Source organism: Hyla sarda, chromosome 2, assembly GCF_029499605.1.
Source record: "Hyla sarda isolate aHylSar1 chromosome 2, aHylSar1.hap1, whole genome shotgun sequence".
Lineage (NCBI taxonomy): Eukaryota > Metazoa > Chordata > Amphibia > Anura > Hylidae > Hyla > Hyla sarda.
Genome location: NC_079190.1, coordinates 148,133,448 through 148,148,115, shown reverse-complemented (window position 1 = coordinate 148,148,115; position 14,668 = coordinate 148,133,448).

The following is a 14,668-nucleotide window of genomic DNA, read 5'->3' as shown; positions in this document are numbered from 1 at the left end:
TTTTTTGCACATCTGACCGTTGTCACTTTAAACATTAATAACTTTGTGGTAACTTGCATCATTTCTTGGTGAAAAATCCCAAAATTTTATGGAAAATTTGAAAAGGTAGCATTTTTCTTACTTTGAAGCTCTCTGCTTGTAAGGAAAATGGATATTCCCAAAAAAAAAACTTTTTTATTCACATATACAATGTGTCTACTTTATGTTTGCATCATAAAATTGACGTGTTTTTACTTTTGGAAGACACCAGAGGGCTTCAAAATTCAGCAGCAATTTTCCAATTTTTCACAAAATTTTCAAACTCACTATTTTTCAGGGACCAGTTCAGGTTTGAAGTGGATTTGAAGGGTCTTCATCTTAGAAATTCCCCACAAATGACCCCATTATAAAAACTGCACCCCCCCCCCCCCCCCAAAGTATTCAAAATTACATTCAGTCAGCGTTTTAACCCTTTAGGTATTTCACAGGAAAAGCAGCAAAGTGAAGAAGAAAATTCACAATCTTAATTTTTTACACTCGCATGTTCTTGTAGACCCAATGTTTGCATTTTTACAAGGGGCAAAAGGAGAAAATGTATACTTATGTTTGTAGCCCAATTTCTCTCGAGTAAGGACATACCTCATATGTCTATGTAATTTGTTCGGCGGGAACAGTAGAAGGCTCAGAAGCGAAGAAGCGTCAAGGGGATTTTTCTGAAATGGTTTTTGGGGGGCATGTTGCATTTAGGATGCCCCTATGGTGCCAGAACAGCAAAAAAAACACACATGCCATACCATTTTGGAAACTAGACCCCTTGAGGAACGTAACAAGGAATAAAGTGAGCCTTAATACCCCACAGGTGTTTCACGACTTTTGCATATGTAAAAAAAATGTGTGTTTCCCCCCAAATTTCACATTTTTGCAAGGGTTAATAGCAGAAAATACCCCCCAAAATTTGCAACCCCATCTCTTCTGAGTATGGAGGTATCCCATAAGTTGACCTGAAGTGCACTACGGGTGAACTACAATGCACAGAAGAGAAGGAGCCATATTTGGCTTTTTGAGAGCAAATTTTGCTCGGGGGGGCATGTCGCATTTAGGAAGCCCCTATGGTGCCAGAACAGCAAAAAAAAAAAAACATGGCATACCATTTTGGAAACTAGACCCCTTGAGGAATGTAACAAGGAATAAAGTAAGCCTTAATACCCCACAGGAGTTTCACGACTTTTGCATATGTAAAAAAAAAAAAAATTTCACTAAAATGTGTGTTTCCCCCCAAATTTCACATTTTTGCAAGGGTTAATAGCAGAAAAGACACCCCAGATGTGTAACCCCATCTCTTCTGAGTATGGAGGTACCCCATAAGTGAACCTGATGGGCACTACGGGCGAACTACAATGCTCAGAGGAGAAGGAGTCACATTTAGCTTTTGGAGAGCAAATTTTGCTCGGGGGGAATGTTGCATTTAGGAAGCCCCTATGGTGCCAGGACAGCAAAATAACCCCAACATGGCATACCATTTTGGAAACTAGACCCCCAGAGGAATGTAACAAGGGGTACAGTGAGCATTTACCCCCCCACTGGTGTCTGTCAGATCTTTGGAACAGTGGGCTGTACTCATTTTTCTATTTGCACAGCCCACTGTTCCAAAGATCTGGAGGCAGGTAGGGACCCTACTTGTTTGTTCCAGGTGTTCAGGATGCCACGATTTCTCTGTGGCAGTCCCGAACAGCCGACTGAGCTAGCCGCGATATGTTTAGTTTCACTTTAGATGCAGCTATCAAATTTGAATGCCGCGTCTAAAGGGTTAATAGCGTGGCACCGCGATCAGTGCCGCGTGCTATTAGCCACGGGTCCCGGCCGTGGCCCCGCGTTATAGAGAGAGAGCAGTCTCAGGGCATACAGGTACGCACTGAGTCCTTAAGTGGCTAATAGGGCGAAAGTAGGGCCTTTCAGGGGAATTTTTTACCCCCACCTGCTACAATGGACAATACATTGTTCCCTTCCATCTTTTTAAGGAAACTGTTACTCGTCTTAAAAACACACACAGGAACCTCTCCCTATTTCCACCTAAAAACCCTGGGAATTGTAAGTGTTTGCAGGTGGAAATAGGGAGAGGTTCCTGTGTGGGGCTGCCGTTTTTGGGGTATGTAACACTTTCCAAGATGGGAATTAATAATGCGAGAGTAGGGCCTTACACGGGAAGTTTTTACCCCCACCGGTTACAATGAACCATACATTGCTCTCTTTCACCTTTTAGAGGTCTTTGCATCACATCAATACTTGGTGGTGTAGGTGGCACGTGGTGTTTTTTGTACACCTTTACTTCTGTTTGATTTCAAAAAAATTTGGGGTACATATATTTTATCCCAAGAATATTATTAAAAGTTAAGTTTTGCATAATGCATATCCTCAATACTTACTTGTGCACACTAACACTTTTACCCGCATGATACCACACATCTGATGCCAAGTTCTCCTTTTTTCACCCACCTTTGTCACCAGGTACTGATATTTCCACCCACCGACCCACTATGTCACCGGGTTACTTTCAGGACTCCTGATGCTGCTGATGCCACCTCCAGGCTGTCTCATTCTGCAACCATATGGTCTCCTCATGCTTCCGCCACCTCCAGGCTGTGTCATTCAGCCACTATATGGCCTCCTCATGCTGCCGCCAACTCCAGGCTGTCATTCAACCACTATATGGTCTGCTCTTGCTGCTGCCGCCAACTACAGGCAGTGTCATTCAGCCACTATATGGTCTTCTCATGCATCCGCCACCTCCAGGCTGTGTCACTGTACCACCATGTGGTCTCCTCATGCTGCTGGCACATTAAATAAAAAATTTTAGGTTCATATTTTTGAAATATTCATTTAAATGTTAAAAAATATCTTAAATATTTTCATTTGTGAGGCCCCATGGTCTTGCCAGGCTGTTGCTACCTCCAGGCTGGGTCATTCAGCCACTATATGGTCTTCTCATACTGATGCCACCTCCAGGCTCTGTCATTGTGCCGCTCTGTGACATTGATTCTAATAGCGACGCCTGTAATCTGCATGTCATACTGAATAAGAGTATTATTTCACTAACCCAGCACACACCCTATGCGTGTTACAGCAAGGCAAAGTGTTCTACACCCCTATTGAGGCTCTCTGTAGGACAGAAATAGCCATTTTTAATACAGATTTGTCACGAATAAATTTAGACCAAACCGATTTTTTTATTTTTTTCGGAAAAATTCGGCAGATCGTCCGAATCAATTTTTTTTTAAATCCGCTCATCTCTAACTGGGATAATACAATAAATACAGTACAGTCCTACATATAGGCATAGATAACAAAAAAGACAGTGACGCCGTGACAAACTCACATCTTTATGTCAATCCTCAAGTCTCTATTCATTAGCATGGCATACGGCACATGTTCACCATGTCTTTGGCCCTTTATATTTTAACCCCCTGTATTCCACTGATTAAATATTGTTATCTATCGCAGACAACTGTACGGTTGTTCTAGAATATTCCTATTGACAGCTGGCTAATAATCTACTCCCTAATAAAGGTTTGGTGTGACTAATTCTCATCATTGCAATACTCGCCACGATAAACTTCAGCTGCGTTCCCCTTGCCCTACTTGCCATATGTTCATTATCTTATTTAAAAAAAAAATATCTGACAAGGAAAGTAACATGGTTTGTTGACTTCAAACAATGCATGGTTATTGCCTTCCTACCAGTACTAACCGTATAGAAAAGCAAATATTACTGCATAGTGTCCTTATTCTACAGTGGATGGGGAAATAAAACAAATGTATAAAGGAAATTAGATAGATAAAATGGAGAGATAAAAAAGAGAAGGATAGACAATAGATAGATAATGATGATGATAGACAGACAGTCAGACAGATGATAGATAGGGAGACAGACTGATTGATTGATTGATAGATACATAGATAGATAGATACCAACAGAAGAATGCAGTAGCACACTGCCAGCACAAAGATATAGATGAAACATGAATATGCAGATAAAACATGGAGAGCTATACAGCTATGGTGTAATAGATGCAAATGTGAAACTATGAGATAGTGAGGCACTTAGCTCGCAAATTTGTCTCCGCCGGCGGACAAATAGCTTGGACCGTCCCACCGCGATAAGGTGGCCTCATTGGGACGGACCCTACAATGTGAATATGCCTCTGTGTGAACAGTTCAGTAAGCATGGCAGAATCTGGAACATCCAAGACACCTTATATACACACCTGATAGAGGTGGGTGAGGTGCAAGGCCAACATGGAGGTAGATTCTTTGTCTAGATAGAGGGATAGATTGATAGATAGATAGATAGATAGATAGATAGTAGGTACAAATAAACTTCTAGCCACTTTGTTCACCCATATGCTGCTGCAGTTTGCTGTGTCATCACTTGGGATGGAATTTGCTTGATCCAGCGGTAGCACGCTGGTTGGACACTTGCAGGCGCACTGGGACTCTCAAGTGCTGGCTCCTTTCTTCTCTAGATAGATAGATAATGATAGATCCATATAGATAGATAGATAATGATAGCTTGATAATGATAGAGATAGATAGATAGATAGATCGCTATAGATAGATAATGATTGATTGATAGATAGATAAAGATATATAGATAGATAGATAGATCGGATACATCCAAAGCAAAAGGCAGGCAGCACAACCTCCAGATGATGCTTTAAGGCTAGGGGTGCAGGCAGAAGAAAGCGGGGTCCCAGTGGCAGACCACGTCCATAGATACAATGCAAATAAAGTCAGCAGCACACCCAGGCAGTTTTCAGTGAAATTCTCATAGCTTTATTAGCCCATGTTCAGTGCAACGTTTCAACGGTATCACACCGGCATTGCCCATATTCGAATTTGCGATATTTTGCGAATATAAAGACGAATATTCGTCCTATATTCAAAAATTTCGCGTATTCGCTATATTCGCATAATCGCATATGCGAATATTCACGTATTCGAGGAAGAAAACGGTGAGGGGGAGGGCAACTTTACTATTGGTTGCTAGGGATGTTGTTGATAACCTCTGACAAGTGTATTTGCATCATTCTAATTGGCCCACAAGTGAAAAGAAGGAATATGCGAATATTCACACATGCGAATATGCGCATATACGAATATTCACATATGTGAATATGCGCATATGCGGAAAAGAAGCGAATATTCGAATATATAGCAAATATATTCGCAATATTCGCGAATTCACGAATTTGCGATATTCGCAATAAAAATTTGAAATGCGAATATTCGCGCCCATCACTAATAAAGAAGGTGTGATACCGTTGAAACGTTGTGCTGAACATGGGCTAATAAAGCTATGAGAATTTCACTGAAAACTGCCTGGGTGTGCTGCTACCTTTATTTGCATTATAGATAGATAGATAATGATAGAGATAAATAGATAGATAGATAATGATAGAGATAGATAGATAAATAGATAAATAAATAAATAGATAGGTAGATAGATAGAAAATGATAGATAAATAGATAGATAGATAGATAGATAGATAGATAATGATAGAGATAAATAGATAGATAGATAATGATAGAGATAGATAAATAGATGGATGGATAATGATAGATGAATAGATAATACTGCCAGCACAAGGATATAGGTGAAACATGAACATGCAGATAAAACATGGAGAGCTATACAGCTATGGTGTAATAGATGCAAATCTGAAACTATGAGATAGTGAGGCACTCACAAATTTGTCTCCGCCGGCGGTCAAATAGCTTGGACCGTCCCACCGCGATAAGGTGGCCTCATTGGGACGGACCCTACACTGTGAATATGCCTCTGTGTGAACAGTTCAGTAAGCATGGCAGGGTCTGGAACATCCAAGACACCTTATATACACACCTGATAGAGGTGGGTGGGGTGCAAGGCCAACATGGAGGTAGCCACTCCCCCGTATGTGCAATAAAAATTTGCGAGCTAAGTGCCTCACTATTTCATAGTTTCAGATTTGCATCTATTACACCATAGCTGTATAGCTCTCCATGTTTTAACTGCATTTTTATGTTTCACCTATATCCTTGTGCTGGCAGTGTGCTGCTGCATTCTTCTGTTGCTGTATATCTAGCCTAGTAGCGTGCACCTGTAGGCCAGGTCCATATAATAGTTTGGTATCAACTAAAGGGCTGGCTGACATATTCTTTGTCTAGATAATGATAGAGATAGATAAATAAATAGATAGATAAATAATGATAGAGATAGATAAATTGATAATAAATAGATAGATAGATAATGATAGAGATAGATAAACAAATAGATAGATAGATAAATAGATAGATAGTTACCCTTCAGCTACTATTACCCCTGCTGGAAGGGAAGCTTGTTGGGGTCAATGTGAATAGAGTCTGACAGCAGCTGTTGGTAGTCTCTTATGGCGAATAGCCTTGTAATTATATCAGTGATGTAAAGAGAGTCTACAAGTAAAGGTGCATTCACACAACGTTTTTGCAGTTCCCGATACAGATTCCTCAAAACCTGATTAAACTGTATTAAAACGTGTGTACAAATTTCAACCTGTATACAGTTTGAAAAATTATGTCTGGTTACATCCGTTTTTTTTTTTTTTTTTTTAAAGTATACGTTTTTTACTTTTCACTCCATTTTGAATAAAGTTTCACTTGTTTGATTTAAATTCCAAGAAAAAAAAATGCACAGTCAAAAACCATATGGTGAAAGCCGGATGGAACCGTACGCACATACAGTTCTGTACGGTTCCCATTGACTCCCATGTTAAAAAAAAAAAAAACACGTAAATGGTTTAATACGGTTTTTCACCCGGAACAAAAAATGTGTTAGTCTATGGTTTTGGGTACGGGTAAAAAAAAACGGACAAAACCGTATAAAACGCAAAACGGACTAAACAGGATGATGCATTTCACATACGGTTTACAATGTTAAGTCGATGCATACGGTTTTCTATACGGTTCCCTACGGTTTTTAACTTGAAACCATATACGGGAACTGTATAGCAAAAACGGTGTCTGCATGCACCCTGATAGAGTTTGTTGCTATGATAACAGAACTCTTTAATTCCACCTTACTCTTATACATAGTTACTTAGGATATCTCTAATATAGAAGGTGTCTCAGCCCTTCATTAGAACCTTAGTACCTAATCCTGCAAAGCAAAATGTTGTTTTCTTCCAAATGTTGCATGTGCTTTACCGTGGCATTTATAATGTTTTATGCAATGGTAAATGTCAGTGTCGGATTCTCATTCCATATAAAATGTATTAAGATATTCTGCACCTTGGAAATCTAGGGACATCTCTATCATTATAACCATAAAATAACACTTAGGGATAGAGACATTAGATTGTGAACCCTACTGGGAACAGAGATTGATGTGAGAGATGACAATCTCATAGAGCACTGCTGAATATGTCAGTGCTATATAAGTAACAAGTAATGAATAAAAAGATCATGAGGAGGAATCACCACTCACCCCCAACCTAGTGGGTATAGGATCTAGGTAGTTGACTTGCTAGTACTGTCTTCTATTACATCACATTACCTATATGGAATTCATGTAAAATACACATATCATGTCATATATAGGGGGTCATTTACCGTCATGTTGATAGGAAAGTGTCACAGTATATAAAACAATGAATACAGAATTCAAGTTGTTACTTGTTACCAATATTTGAATGTAAAACGTTCTATTAAAATTGAAATTGAATGTTATGTAGAATCTTCTGCATTTCCCTTTAGAAGCCATGTGTTACATTATAAAATGTGACAAGATGTGATCTGTTCAGCTGTATCACTGTTCCAGCAACTGCTAAATGTATATTAATGTTTTCCATTGATGAAACCGACCTTTGTAGTGTAGGTGATTCTTCTAGCATAGCTTTGCCTTATGCATATCCTTTACTTTTTGTGAAAGATTAACAGAGAGTCACCGTGCTGTCTCTTTTTAAATCTATCATGCAGATGAGCTGACTATCACCATGCATACCAATGGGGGGACTTTACTGGAGAGCAAGGGTTTCTGGGGGAAGACTGCCACCATCTGGCTCTAGAAATACTCCCAAATTCCTTCACATCACTGATATTCACTTATATAGAGAGAAGAATAGACAGACAGATAGATAGGTAGATAGATAGATAGATAGACAGACAGACAGACAGATAGATAATAGACAGATAGATGGATACTAGATAGATAGATGGATAATAGATAGATAGATAGATAGATAGATGGATACTAGATAGATAGATAGATAGATAGATGGATAATAGATATATAGATAGATAGATAGATAGATAGATAGATAGATAGATAGATAGATAGATATCAAAACAGGAAAGCAGCACATCCAAGATGAGAAAAACACAGTGGTTCTTAGCTTTCTGCTGTAACATTAGTGTTTCCTTAACCTCAAACTGTGATTTCACTGTTTATTATACCTGTTCTGTGACATCACTGTTAATTATAACTGTTCTGTGACATCACTGTTTATTATACCTGTTCTGTGACATCACTGTTTATTATAACTGTTCTGTGACATCACTGTTTATTATAACTGTTCTGTGACATAACTGTTTATTATAACTGTTCTGTGACATAACTGTTTATTATACCTGTTCTGTGACATAACTGTTTATTATACCTGTTCTGTGACATCACTGTTTATTATACCTGTTCTGTGACATCACTGTTTATTATACCTGTTCTGTGACATAACTGTTTATAATACCTGTTCTGTGACATAACTGTTTATTATACCTGTTCTGTGACATAACTGTTTAATATACCTGTTCTGTGAAATCACTATTTATTATACCTGTTCTGTGACATAACTGTTTATTATACCTGTTCTGTGACATCACTGTTTATTATACCTGTTCTGTGACATAACTGTTTATTATACCTGTTCTGTGACATAACTGTTTATTATACCTGTTCTGTGACATCACTATTTATTATACCTGTTCTGTGACATAACTGTTTATTATACCTGTTCTGTGACATCACTGTTTATTATACCTGTTCTGTGACATAACTGTTTATTATACCTGTTCTGTGAAATCACTGTTTATTATACCTGTTCTGTGACATCACTGTTTATTATACCTGTTCTGTGACATCACTGTTTAATATACCTGTTCTGTGACATCACTGTTTATTATACCTGTTCTGTGACATCACTGTTTATTATAACTGTTCTGTGACATCACTGTTTATTATAACTGTTCTGTGACATAACTGTTTATTATAACTGTTCTGTGACATAACTGTTTATTATACCTGTTCTGTGACATAACTGTTTATTATACCTGTTCTGTGACATCACTGTTTATTATACCTGTTCTGTGACATCACTGTTTATTATAACTGTTCTGTGACATAACTGTTTATTATACCTGTTCTGTGACATCACTGTTTATTATACCTGTTCTGTGACATCACTGTTTATTATAACTGTTCTGTGACATAACTGTTTATTATAACTGTTCTGTGACATAACTGTTTATTATACCTGTTCTGTGACATAACTGTTTATTATAACTGTTCTGTGACATCACTGTTTATAATACCTGTTCTGTGACATCACTGTTTATTATACCTGTTCTGTGACATCACTGTTTATTATACCTGTTCTGTGACATCACTGTTTATTATAACTGTTCTGTGACATCACTGTTTATTATACCTGTTCTGTGACATCACTGTTTATTATAACTGTTCTGTGACATCACTGTTTATTATAACTGTTCTGTGACATAACTGTTTATTATAACTGTTCTGTGACATAACTGTTTATTATACCTGTTCTGTGACATCACTGTTTATTATAACTGTTCTGTGACATAACTGTTTATTATAACTGTTCTGTGACATAACTGTTTATTATACCTGTTCTGTGACATAACTGTTTATTATACCTGTTCTGTGACATCACTGTTTATTATACCTGTTCTGTGACATCACTGTTTATTATACCTGTTCTGTGACATCACTGTTTATTATAACTGTTCTGTGACATCACTGTTTATTATACCTGTTCTGTGACATCACTGTTTATTATAACTGTTCTGTGACATCACTGTTTATTGTAACTGTTCTGTGACATAACTGTTTATTATAACTGTTCTGTGACATAACTGTTTATTATACCTGTTCTGTGACATAACTGTTTATTATACCTGTTCTGTGACATAACTGTTTAATATACCTGTTCTGTGACATCACTATTTATTATACCTGTTCTGTGACATAACTGTTTATTATACCTGTTCTGTGACATCACTGTTTATTATACCTGTTCTGTGACATAACTGTTTATTATACCTGTTCTGTGACATAACTGTTTATAATACCTGTTCTGTGACATCACTGTTTATTATACCTGTTCTGTGACATCACTGTTTATTATACCTGTCCTGTGACATCTCTGTTTATTACACCTGTTCTGTGACATCACTATTTATTATACCTGTTCTGTGACATAACTGTTTATTATACCTGTTCTGTGACATCACTGTTTATTATACCTGTTCTGTGACATAACTGTTTAATATACCTGTTCTGTGACATAACTGTTTATTATGCCTGTTCTGTGACATAACTGTTTATTATACCTGTTCTGTGACATCACTGTTTATTATAACTGTTCTGTGACATAACTGTTTATTATAACTGTTCTGTGACATAACTGTTTATTATACCTGTTCTGTGACATAACTGTTTATTTTACCTGTTCTGTGACATCACTGTTTATAATACCTGTTCTGTGACATCACTGTTTATTATACCTGTTCTGTGACATCACTGTTTATTATACCTGTTCTGTGACATCACTGTTTATTATAACTGTTCTGTGACATCACTGTTTATTATACCTGTTCTGTGACATCACTGTTTATTATAACTGTTCTGTGACATCACTGTTTATTATAACTGTTCTGTGACATAACTGTTTATTATAACTGTTCTGTGACATAACTGTTTATTATACCTGTTCTGTGACATAACTGTTTATTATACCTGTTCTGTGACATCACTGTTTATTATACCTGTTCTGTGACATCACTGTTTATTATACCTGTTCTGTGACATCACTGTTTATTATAACTGTTCTGTGACATCACTGTTTATTATACCTGTTCTGTGACATCACTGTTTATTATAACTGTTCTGTGACATCACTGTTTATTGTAACTGTTCTGTGACATAACTGTTTATTATAACTGTTCTGTGACATAACTGTTTATTATACCTGTTCTGTGACATAACTGTTTATTATACCTGTTCTGTGACATAACTGTTTAATATACCTGTTCTGTGACATCACTATTTATTATACCTGTTCTGTGACATAACTGTTTATTATACCTGTTCTGTGACATCACTGTTTATTATACCTGTTCTGTGACATAACTGTTTATTATACCTGTTCTGTGACATAACTGTTTATAATACCTGTTCTGTGACATCACTGTTTATTATACCTGTTCTGTGACATCACTGTTTATTATACCTGTCCTGTGACATCTCTGTTTATTACACCTGTTCTGTGACATCACTGTTTATTATACCTGTTCTGTGACATAACTGTTTATTATACCTGTTCTGTGACATCACTGTTTATTATACCTGTTCTGTGACATAACTGTTTAATATACCTGTTCTGTGACATAACTGTTTATTATGCCTGTTCTGTGACATAACTGTTTATTATACCTGTTCTCTGACATCACTGTTTATTATAACTGTTCTGTGACATCACTGTTTATTATAACTGTTCTGTTACATCACTGTTTATTATACCTGTTCTGTGACATCACTGTTTATTATAACTGTTCTGTGACATCACTGTTTATTATAACTGTTTTGTGACATAACTGTTTATTATACCTGTTCTGTGACATCACTGTTTATTATACCTGTTCTGTGACATCACTGTTTATTATACCTGTTCTGTAACATCACTGTTTATTATACCTGTTCTGTGACATAACTGTTTATTATGCCTGTTCTGTGACATCACTGTTTATTATACCTGTTCTGTGACATCACTGTTTATTATACCTGTTCTGTGACATAACTGTTTATTATTAGCGTTGCTCGCGAATATTCGCAATGCGAATTTTATTCGCGAATATTGCATATTCGCGAATCCGCGAATATTCACGAATATAGCACTATAATATTAGTTTTTTTGTTTATTTTTATTTTTTTAATTTTTTTAACTTTATTTTTTTTTTCACAGTACACATCACAGTGATCATCCCTTTCTGCTTCCAGCTTGTGTGGTGTAAAGAAGGCTCTAATACTACTGTGTGAGACCGGTGTGCGAATTTTCGCATATGCGAAACTTAGCATATGCTAATTTTGCATATGCGAATTTTCGCTTATGTTAATTAATGTATATGCTAATTTTCGTATATGTTAATTTTCGCATACGCGAATATTACGAGAATATTACGACTATGCGAATATTCACGAATATATGACGAATATTCGTCCATATATTCGCGAATATTCGCGAATTCGAATATGGCCTATGCCGCTCAACACTATTTATTATACCTGTTCTGTGACATAACTGTTTATTATACCTGTTCTGTGACATAACTGTTTATTATGCCTGTTCTGTGACATCTCTGTTTATTATACCTGTTCTGTGACATCACTGTTTATTATAACTGTGACATCACTGTTTATTATACCTGTGACATAACTGTTTATTATACCTATGACATCAGTGTGCTCAATATCTGTTTCCTGTGATTTCACAGAGCGTATAATCCATCTACTGTGACATCACTGTCCCCATCACCCTATTATTCCGGTGCTGTTGCTTCGTTATGTTTATTACCCATATGCATGGACATTGCTGTATTATTGATTATTCCTGTGCAGAGATATCATTCTTCATTGTCTCTTAGTGCCAATTAGTATAAGACATCACCAATCACCATCTGTGCTCATTTTTAGGAGTAGGAGATTTTCTGTATTATTTTTGTCTCCCACACCATCTCTGTGTGTACATACTGCAGTTGCTGAGCATTTCTGCTCCTTTTTGATGCATGAAGTTTCCCTTTTTGTATAAAAATGTACAGGGGAAAATACATAGGGAAGGGTGTTTGAAAACTTTTATGTTTCCTGATATCAAACCATTTATTTCATTTTTTTTATTCTACATTTTTATATTCTACATTAAGTTCTTGAAAATGTTGATCTTATTTTTTTAATATTCTTAATTTTCTTTTTCTAATCTGTTATTCATAAACAAATATAGAAGCATAACACATATAACACTAAGTAGTAGCATTAATGTGTATATACACTATACACTTGTACAATATAACATATGACCCCACATTATAAATTAATAGGCCTGTATTGACCCAAACAAAACTACAGAGGCATATCATTGTTATATGGTGGAGGAATTCTCTCCAAAAGTCTGAATTTATATCTAAGTATTGTGGGTAAATTTCTATAACCTACTGTTTTCTATGTCACATAGCTACCTCTGCATACACTGTAGTATAAAGAAGTACAAGGGTTAACATTTTACTCTTTGCTGCCACCACTGGCAGTAAGGATGTAAGGAACACTGGTCACATGACTCCCTCAGATCAGTTTCTAATAGTTCCTCTCTTCTAAGAAGTCTACCTCATGCTGGAGGGTAGACACAGTCTGTCTCCTGCTAGGTAACGTGAGGAGAATAAATGTATAAATGTCTGATGTGAAGCAAGCAACCAAGCCCTGTCTTTGCCAGCATCTCAACTCGAGTTCCTTTTGGTAAAGTTCACCTAAACCAGATCTGGGTTGGCCACAGTAATCACATCTCCTTGTGGCATTTCAGTAGGTCCCCTCCAAGTGAGTAATTTATCTCAAGTATCCAAGTACAGGGGGGGAATAGCTGGGCAAGTACTCTTCTGCAATCCCTTCACTGTTTGTGGGCTTCCAGCCAAATGTGGCATGTCTAGATCATCTGTATCTTACAATCTTCAGTAGGAAACCGTAATGCCCCCAACTATGAGTACAAGTCTTTTTTAAATTAGCTTCAGCAACCTATGTATGCTCCACCTGGGGACTCTGGGCACTTGCCTGATTTGCAATCCCACCTGCACTGCGCTTGGCCATGATTTTACTATGCTTATAGCTATAGTTGGTGTACAGATTGCATTTGCATCCAGACCCTGGTTCCTGACTGGTTCTAAATGCCACATAGGTGGTCAGCCACATAAGAGGTCAGCAGTATCACAACTGAACAGTAGAAGCAGAAGTGTGACAGCATTGATAAATGAACAGTGTAATACTACGATGCAACACTATCAAAGCAGAGAGATAGACAAACAGATAATAGATAGATAGATAGATACCACCAAAGGATAAATTGGCCAGCACTATTGATCCAAACTATTGTAAAAACCTGGCTTGCAGGTGCAAGCTGCTGGGCTAAATATACAGCAACAGGAGAATACAGCAGCACACTGCTAGCACAAAGATATAGATGAAACATGAGTATATAGATAAAACATGAGTATATAGATAGAACATGAAAAGCTATACAGCTGTAATGCAATAAATGAAGATATGAAACTATGAAAATATGAGGTACTTAGCTTGCAAATTTGGCGCCAAATAGCGTGGACCGTCCCACCACGGTAAGGT